Below are 10,269 nucleotides of genomic sequence, written 5' to 3' on the forward strand. Positions count from 1 at the left end.
AGCTTCGTCTGATTTCCACAGGAATCTTCCAGTCGTCAGCTGATTTCACAACTCTTCAGTTCTGATGGATTCTGACGCACAAAGGGAGTTTATTTTTATCCTCTCAGGTATCGATTCACAGCTTGTGTGTGTGTGTGTGTTGGAGGTGGGGGGTGGGTGGGTGGGGGTTGGGGGATCACAGTTTCTCCCTGACTCTGAGATTTTAATTGGCTGCAGGTCCCAGGTGGTCTCTGAGCTGCAGCGACATGTGGAGTGGTCATGGTTCAGAAGAGGTCACTGCTCTACCCACCGGTGGAGGGTCTGGAGAAACTGGAACCTGGAGCCAGACCTGGGTAAGAAGAACATCAGCGGGTATCTGGTGGCCGGGGTTTGAACCTGAGGCCTCGTCAGCCTGAAAAACAACATGGAGCTGCTGCCCGCAGGGATGAACTAAGGCCGGGAGGCAGAGTCTTAAACAATTCTTATTCAACCAGAAGAAGAAATTAAACAGAAACTCTGATTAGTTTCTGAATGTGAAGAGAAACTTATTGAATTCCCCAAACATCATTCTACCAATTTGATTGTTTCATTTCAAGAACAGCATCAAAGAGGCTGTTTTACAAGAAAACGAGGAACCTTTACCAAAAAGTCTCTGAGTTCCTTTAAAGACTCACAAACTTAACGTTTCTCTTCAGAACGAAAAACTGCTGCCAGACATCAGTGAAGGATTAAGTGCACAAATTCAGAGCAGACACTGAGGTTAACGGTGGATCACTACATGAGAGCAAATATTTTCAGCTAATAACTCAACTTGTCTTTAGTCGTCTGTAAGTTCTTTTAGTATTGAATCGGCCTAAGCTGAGAGTTTTTCAAATATGGAGCTGGAGAAATGAATCCAAAGAGATAAAAGTGCTGAGTTTTGCATTTCATCCTCTTGATTTATGACCTGAGTAAAAATCTTTTACCTGAACCCAAAATGTCACCTGCGATGAAACTGCAGGACTGTGTGAAGCAGAGAGTGACTTCTGCTCCTTAAACTGTCCACAAACTACAAATCCCTCTCCGGCTTAACTACACTCATGCCTAAAATGGCAGCTTGTCTTGTTTATGCCTCAGCATCAGCACTCCAAACCAAACTGCTCCAAATTTTCTTTTCTTTTTTTTTTGAAAACACATTATGCCTGACATTTTCTAAGCATAATGCCTCCGCACATGTTGGAGGAGGCGTTTGCTCGCTCGCTGCTTTCTGGGTGTTTTTATTTTTGTAGATTGAACATATTCATATTCAGATAAGGCTGATCACAGATCAGTCGCTGCGATTCTTTGTGTGTTATTAACATGTAAATCATATGGATGATTAGCATGTGAAATCATCTGTTTATATCTTGCAGGCGTCTGTGTTGACTATTTATAAGCTGCACAATGAAAAAACGGTTTTAACAAATTGACTTTTTTTCTAAAGTGCAAACTCATACATATACATTAGCCTGGAGACAGAAACGCAGCAGCTTATTTTTTTACTGTTTGACAATAGCAACACGTCAGACTATTCCCTGGAGTGTCTGTTGGTTTGATGGACGTCTCCTCACAGCAGGAACAGTTTATTCTCAGACTTCTGCTGTTATATAACTATTTAAATCTAAAAGGGAGTGAAGAGCCTCTGTCTCAACACCTGTTGTTGTGTAACTTTTCAGAGCAGGTACGATGTCCGTTTTACTGAATGATAGTCAGTGGATTAACCTCTGAGCCTCTGCAGATAATTCATGATATTTTAATTCAGTCTATTTATCTCAGTCCTTCTGACATTTGATGAAAGCAGAGTGACACATAACTCCTCTGCTCACAAAACAACATTACAGCATTTCATTTTAGACATGTTTTATACACTTATCTACTATTTTATTCATATATTCCACTACTTTTTTGAAGCTAAGACTTTGGCAAACCAATTTAAAACACCAAAACAAATCATCCACATGAGTAAAGGTGTGTTTTCATAAAATTTTTTAAAAAATGACTTCAAATTTTCAGTATTTGGGCCAAATTATGTCTTTGCACATTGCTCTAGAACAAACAGGAGCCTCAGGACAAATAAAGATGAGATTGTTCTGAAATTTTTGACATGAAAATCTTGGGTATCATGTTATAAGCAAGTACCTGAAAAAGGGGAATTAAGTAAACTATGTAAAAATTAAGAAAATATCCTTGGACCTCAGGCTACATTTTGTAGTTTTTTGGGGGTTTTTTTTGGCCACTTGGGGGCAGCAGTACAAACTTAAAACACAACATCAACATATTATCAGCTCATATAGACGTCATGTAGATTTGGTGAAATTTGTTGCGTTCGTTGTCTCCAGGGGACGATCACTAATTCTTCTGGTAATCCTTTGACTTTTCCTTTGGTCCAACCACAGGGTTCACATTTGCACTTACGAATAATAAGGGATTAAATGAACAGACGTAAATTTGGTCCAAACATTTGAGTTCCCATGTGGATGAGCTGTTAACACTTAGTCCAAGACTTTGGTTCATCACTGCAAAACTCATGAAATCTCATCAGCATCTGGGTTTTGTGTTTAGTGCTAATTAACACATATTAGCACATATTAGAATGCTGTGAAGTGTTAGCATGATGTCATTAGCAATAAACTCGGCCTCAGAGAGCCATTAGTGTGGCTGTCGTCTCATTTGCTTTGAAAGTAAGAAGTTTTTTTTCCTGTGATGTAATCACAGCAGGTGATTTACAGTAAAACATAACTAAAAATATACACAGGTGCTGATACACACCTGCACACAATCAGCCCGATAAATATGAACACACACACTCTGTTTCTCCAGAACACTCTTCATCATCTCCCTCCTGGGCACAGGCTATAATTAACTGGGGCCCCTCGGGGCCCCTGCAGGCATAGATGACCCGTCCTGGACGCTCTGAAATTAATGATCCACATACTGTCCTGTTACACACACACACTGCATTATTTACCGTTAACTTTGGCTGCAGAGGAAACGCTGCATTTTTCTTCATTAAGGCGTCATTCTGAAGGCGGGTGTTTACTCACAAATACACTCTGAGGATTGTGGGAGATAGGAATCAGCTCAGCAACCAAGGACAACGTCGGCGCTAATGGCTGTGGGTTTAGTCTTGTTCTCTTCCTCGCCATCTGTCTGCAGATGTCATTAACAGGAGCTGCACAGACCGAGCTGAGGACGAGTTGAGGTGGGATTCAGAAACCAGAAACAAACACAACTGAATTAATATGATTTCACAGACTCAACAGCTCACGCTGACGATGCTGAGAAGGTTGTTGACCTGCCAAAACAGCTCTGACCCATCAGGGCATGGACCTCTGGGGGTGTCCTGTGGATCCTCTGGGTCCTGGGATGGGGGGCCTCCATGGATCTGGCTTGTTCTGGATCATCCCAAAGATGCTGAATCAGATTGTGATCTGGGGAGTTTGGAGGCCAGGTCAACACCTTAGGCTCTTTGTTGTGTTTTTGTGGTGTAGGAGCATTGTCCTGCTCGGGGAGGCTCCTGTGCCAAGGGGGGGTGAGCTTGGTCTTCAACAATGTTTAGGTGGGTGGTCAGTGTCTAAGTAACATCCAGGTGAATAAAGGAGTCAAGGTTTCCCTGCAGAACATTGGACTGTAACCAGATGATCGAGGTTATTCACTTCACCTGTCAGTGGCTTAATGTTGTGGCTGAATTTACTTCTAATTTTCAAAAGTTGAAGCATCTTCAGCTGTTCTCTGACATATTTCTGGGGGAAACAGAAAATGCTGGAACAGTGATAATTGTTACAGGGACTTGATTTGATTGCACAGAGTTGGTGTGAATGAGCGTACATAGAGTCTCAGCTGAAGACGACTGTTGGCATCCACTCACACCTCCTTCACCGAGCTCTGGGTCTTCAAGAAAAGAGACGTGAGAGCTGACGGTAAGTTTACAGACAGAAGAAGTCTAGCATTAGCAGCTAATGCTACTTCCTATCTCTCACCGGGAACAGTTTTCCACAGAAGAATGAAGAGGATGATAAACGTGACAAAGGTCAACGTTAAACTCTGACGTTTACTTCCCTGAACCCGTCGACACACTCAGCCTCTCAACAACAGCCGCCCCAACAGTCTGATTAAGATAACCTTCCTCATAACATAACAAGGACAGACACCTCCATTTCTCTTCCACATCACTGCTGATATTGATTTGGACTCTGAGGGAGCTGAGCCGAGGCCTCCTCCTCTCTTCAGCTGGTTGTCGAAAGTCAGTCGATCCACCACTTTGGTTGGACTGACTTTACTGATCCACTGACCACCAGCAGCTTAAAGTTTTATTCTGTGAAGTATTGTGTTTTCAAGGTGGACTTAAAAATGAAACGAAGAAATCGAGATATTCAAGGATCAAGGAACGATCAACCTGAACAGAGCAGCCTGAGATCATCACACGTTGAACAAAACCTCCAGAGATCAGACCAGTAACCATCGAGCTGCAGGTGAGAATACAGATATGAAGAAAATGATTTAAAGTGTGGTCATATTGATTTATTGTTCAGAAGATTTTATAATTCCTCAGTGAATGAAGTGACTGAATTAAAGTGATGACATTGTGCAGTTTTTGTTGTTTTGCATATATATATATATATATATATATATATATATATGCTCCCTTTTTACAGGTAAAGATGTAGCCAACAAAGGTAAGATAAAGACGTAAATATTCAGTATATAACTGGACAATTTAGGTAAAGCTCTGTTGTGTCCGCTCAGTACTCTAAATGTTGGAGAGGTCAGTCGGTGATGGTCTTCATTTTTGTTGTCACTTTTGGTTGCCCCCTCCACCTGAAAATAATTTGGATCCACCCCTGGAACCTGGGTAAAGTTAAGGCGACTTGTTCAAGTTAAAATCAAGTGATATGTTTTTCTTTTTATGCAAATGTTTTAACTGTTATTGTCACTGTGATTCAGTGAATGTAACAGTAACAAGAAACTTTCCAAACTCTCCTCTGCCTCAGTGATGGATCAGACGGCCACGATCAGGACTGATGTGTGCCACTTGTTTTGCTGTTCAGCACTCCTCTGCACTGATCCTGTGCGTTCTGATTTTTACCAGCAGAAACACTTGCAAATATTTCTGGGCCTTGAAGCAGCTTGTTTTCCCTCCTCAGCAGACGAGCAGTGGAGGGAATGTAAATAGTGCAGCAGGGATAGAAAGGAATCAGTGAAGTGTATCTGGGCGTACAGGTGTACTGTTTGACAGGGGATGAATGTTTTTGGTGTAATGCATTCAGAATGAGGCAGGAGCCGAGAAGAACACATGCTGCGGACCGATAAGTGCGATGAGTAACACCTAAACAGATTCAACAAAGAAATGCTTTTGTGATTGTGCAGAAATCCAGCAGAGGATCATGGGAGTCCCAGTGAGACGACACCGACTCGCTGCCGTTATAACCGCCCACTAAGAATACAAACATTCAATGGATCCTCCTGCACAGAGGACTATATCAGGATTTGAGCTGCTAAATATACCCAAGCCCTTTTTTCTAAGAAGAGTAAAATGTCTTAAAATGCAAATACAGAGCCGTGAGCAGGAGGACGGAGAAACATCTAGAGGACGATAAACCACCAGAAACAGTAAAAAAAATTACAGAGTGCTTCAGAAAAACACACAAAAAATGGATTAAATGCAAATGTATGTACTGTGCACTGAAAGAAGCATGTCAGTGTCACCAGGTGCTACAAACCAAACCAAACCAAACCAAACCCCTTAGTAGTAGGGGTGTCGAAATTGATCGTTTCTAAGATGCATCGCGATGCGGACGTGAACGATTCTGCATCGATGCACTGACAGAGCATAATCGATTATAGCATCCTCGCATTGCCCTTGGATTTTCGGTCGCGATCGGACAATAAAGTTGTCAAGTTCAAAATAGCGTCCTAGTTGCAACGTCGCATTGAACTGTGGGAGAACAGTGCTAGCGCATTATGGCGGGTGCCGGTGAAACTCACGGAGAGCCAGTAATAAAAAAATGCACCAAGTATTCTAAAAGCGGACATCTGGGCGCATTTCGGATTTTACGAAATTACCAGGAAGCACGAACTGGACAAGACGCACGCTGTGTGTAAAATCTGTCACACAAAAATCAAGTACTTTGGAAATACGACTAACTTGAGGAATCACGTTAGTCCGTTTTCACTCCGAGAAGCTAACGCCTACCACCGCAAAGGAAACACTGGATCCAGCTCAGCCAAGAATAGATGAAAAACTGTCAATTTTGCCGCCGAACGCTGAGAAAGCTAAAAGAATAACCCAGTCTGTGGCGGCTTTCATTGCTGCGGATCTTCGGCCTTATTCGGTCGTGGAAAACCCCGGGTTTCGCCACCTGTTGAAGACGCTGGAGCCGCGGTATAAGCTTCCATCACGTAGCCACTTTACAGAGAAGGTCATACCTGCACTCTACAATCAAACTAAAGTCCAGGTAATGGCGTCAATTAGCCAAGATAATCGAGTAGCTTTAACATGTGATTCCTGGACTTCTGTTGCGACTCAGTCCTATTTAACAGTAACGGTGCATTACATTAACGAAGACTGGCAGATTTTGTCGCATGTGCTGCAAACGAGAGCGGTGTATGAGTCTCACACAGGTGCAGATTTATGTGTGGTTTAGTGATGATGACCATTTTCACACAATAATATAGGTAACCAGGCTGGGCCATGGCTATTTATTTTGGTTTACAACTTAATTTGATGTTTGTACATTAACATTTAAAGTAGAAGACAGTTACTAGAAGCTGCAGCTAGACTGCAGAAGTACTTTTATTTAGGTTTACATTTTATTTAGACATTGCTGTTATTGAAGCACTTTCTAATTAATAAAGAAGAGAGTTCATATTTATCTGACTGCGTGTATTAATTGATTAAAGAATTTAAGCATCAGCATCGTGATGCATCGTGATGCATCGTGGAATCGAATCGAATCGAATCGTAACATGATAATCGTAATCGAATCGAATCGTGAGACCAGTGAAGATGCACAGCCCTACTTAGTAGGTGTGTAGGAGGATATAAACATCAAAGCTACAGCATAAAGTTTATTTTTAGAATAAAACAGGACAGATGTTTTGGTTTTATTTAAAGAAAAGTTAGAAAAGACTTGAATATTTAGTCTTTTTGATTCTGTGTTTATGAACACAACCACTTCAGTTTCTGGTGTCGTTCCAGCACCTGCATTAGTTCCTGTACATTTATTCTACCTGGCAAAGTCAGATTATACAACAACCTGAACTCTTCCATCCCAAAAAGCAGTTGTTGTTGTTGTTTTGTCTCTCAGTGATGCAGCCTGCAGATGCGCTGCGATGTTGCCGTCCTGAATCTGTCAGTGCAGATGAGACGTGGAGCTGCACGGGAGCCTTTAGCTCAGCTGTTACTCATCAGTCGTCTCCTGCTGTCATCCGACATGTTGTCTTCAGACGTCGCTTCATGCTGAGACGTAGCGGCTGAACCCCATCGTCTTGTCTGGGTACATAAAAATCAAACGCACCTCTTTGTAAATACCATTGTGTCACATACAGCAGTAAGTCAGGAGAAATCCTCCTCTTCAAGCTTTCAGCCTTTATCTACTCTGCTCTCTCAGCCCTGACAACCATCACTGACTGTAACAGAACCAGATATCACAACACTGCACTGTCACTGCAGGGAATTAGACACCAAACTGTTGATGACTTACACTTTGAAAGCTGGAAGCTGGAATTAATCCTCTGACTGCCATCCGGCATGAAGATCATCCAGCTGCACGTTCAGAAACAAACAACCAAACAACCAATAAAACATCCAACTGACCAACAAACCAACCAACGATTCAACCGACTCATCATCCAATCAACCAATCAACTAGCTAACCATCCAATCAACAAACCAACTAATCATCTAACCAAACAAACATCCATCCGATTAGCTAATCAATCAAACAACTCACCAATGAACCAAATATCCAACCAACCAATTAACCAATCACACATCCAGCTGACTAACTAATCATCCAATGAACCAACATCAAACTGACCATCTAAGTAAGCTCAGTCAAACAACCAAGTAGCCAGTGAGTCAACACAATGGCCAGCCAGCAAATCAACCAACCAACCAACCAACCAACCAACCAGTAAAACAACCGCTAAGCTTCCCCCTAAATGGAGACAGCTTAGACAAGTTTCCTAGTGTTTTTTCTGAGCTTTTCCTGGCGTCCTTGACTGTGATTGGTTGAAACAGCAGTGTAACATGCTCCAAAACCACATTTTAAGCCTTTAAATTACATTACAAGAACTTCAGCTTGATTTGATGAATGGAATGGATATATCTACGTGAGTGCTGTTAACAGTGTTGTTACTGAAGCCTGACATTAAACAGTGTTAATAGTGTTCATCGTTTGTGCTGGAATTAGTTTAATTGGAATCAGATCTGAAGTGCAGTCGATAAAACAAAGTGTAAACTGGTCGGTGAAGCATTTCCTTCTCTCTTGTGACTTTGAAGTGACACTTAAACGCCGCCACAACAAAACAGAGACATCAAAATATTTATCAGCTGGAATAATGGAAAAATAAATGGGCAGTGCTGGCGCTCAGAGTGACACTTCAATAAGTCCTGTGATGGAGAAAAACCCAGAGCCAGACAAAAGTTGGAAATTCAATTTGGAGTGTCAAAATAATTACGCTGCCTGCAACTGACATGGAGGAAATTGTTCTGTTTCAAAGAGAAGTGAGAGGACAGTGAAAGTCCTGGAGCTCCTCAAGGACACTGAACCTTTGATTGGACGAACACACGAATGGGCCTGGATGGATTTTCAGCTGGAGATTATTCCTCCTGGAGAACCACAGAACTTAATGCAAATAAGCTAATAACCGTAAAACAAACCTGTTTGTGTTGTAGACTGAAGTTGCAGACCAGGATTTGAATCAGAATAAAACAAAGGTGGCAGTAATTTAAACAAGCAGCACTTGCAGCGTTTGCAGACAAAAGAATTATTCATTTAAAGATATGAATTCATAACTGAGTTTGAAATACAAATAATGTACTCATATTTCAAACTCATTAACAGAGAGATGATCTTAACAAACAACAAAATAAATAATGTTTCAGATTTATGTTTTCAACACAAACCAACGGATAAACAGCTCCACAGTGTACCTTTAAGTCTGACCTGTACTTATGGGGCAAATGCCAGATAAAGTTTCCTCATGTGGCTGCAGGTGTGACCTCTGACCTTTGTGGTGTGGACGAACAGTCGGCAGGTTTCTCTCTTCTTCTTCCATCTGCTGAAAAACGTTCCTTTAACAGATGAACCATCTGAACCACCTGCAGAGACAAATAATGAGCTCTGTAATTATACTGTAATCGTCTGTCGGTCAGAGGAAACTCTGAGCTTCTACAGTGAGTGTGTTGTGTTTTGTACAAGCAGCTGTGTGAATTCACAGAATATCTTCATAGATAATGAGACCGATAGCTCTCAGAAGCCTCAGTGACGGAAGAGAAGAGCGTTAGACTGACATTTAAAAACACAAGAAAATACAAAATAAAAGCAGTTAGATTAGAAATTCAACAAGAATTAGACTTGAAATATTGTCTCCTCCTTATGTTCGGGTTTGTCCTCGTCTCTCTGTGTTACTGATGGTTTGAGTTTTTATGAACTCAGGTTTTCTTGGTGGATAGGAGGTTGTGTGGTTCAGGTCCAATCTGTTTGCAGCACCTGATGTCGTCCTGGATCATATTTTCATCTACAGTGTGTTGCTCTGTTCTCTGTGTTTGTTTTAAAGCCTTTATCAGACTCAAGGCTCTATAAAGACAGAGGGTGTTACAGACTGTAAAGCCCCTTGAGGCAAATTTGTGACTTGTGATATTGGCCTGTATAAATAATATTGACTCGACTTTATGGTGCAATTACAGTGCAGTCATAAATCGTACATTGCCCCAAATTCAATTAGAAAAAAAAAGTGTAGGGTAAAGTTGGGGCACGTTTAAAGATCGACTGGTTGTAGCTCTGGTCCTGATCCAAGGCCCTCGACGTTACCAGCTGTGCAGCACAATCAAAATGTTTGTTTTGGATTTTAAAGCTTGCGTTGGACCTTTTGTCTCCTGAACCTTTTCTGAGGAAACTCTCAGTCCAACCTGAATTCAGAGTTCTGGATTCTGAAGCAACCCTGTGCTGTTAAGAGGTGTTATATTTTATAGGTGTCACAAGTCCCTCAAACAATGTAGAGATCCAGTGTACTGATGTTTTATTTTATTCAGCTCTTCAGGAGGGA

The sequence above is a fragment of the Lates calcarifer genome, linkage group LG10, assembly GCF_001640805.2.
Source record: "Lates calcarifer isolate ASB-BC8 linkage group LG10, TLL_Latcal_v3, whole genome shotgun sequence".
NCBI classification, from domain to species: Eukaryota; Metazoa; Chordata; class Actinopteri; family Centropomidae; genus Lates; species Lates calcarifer.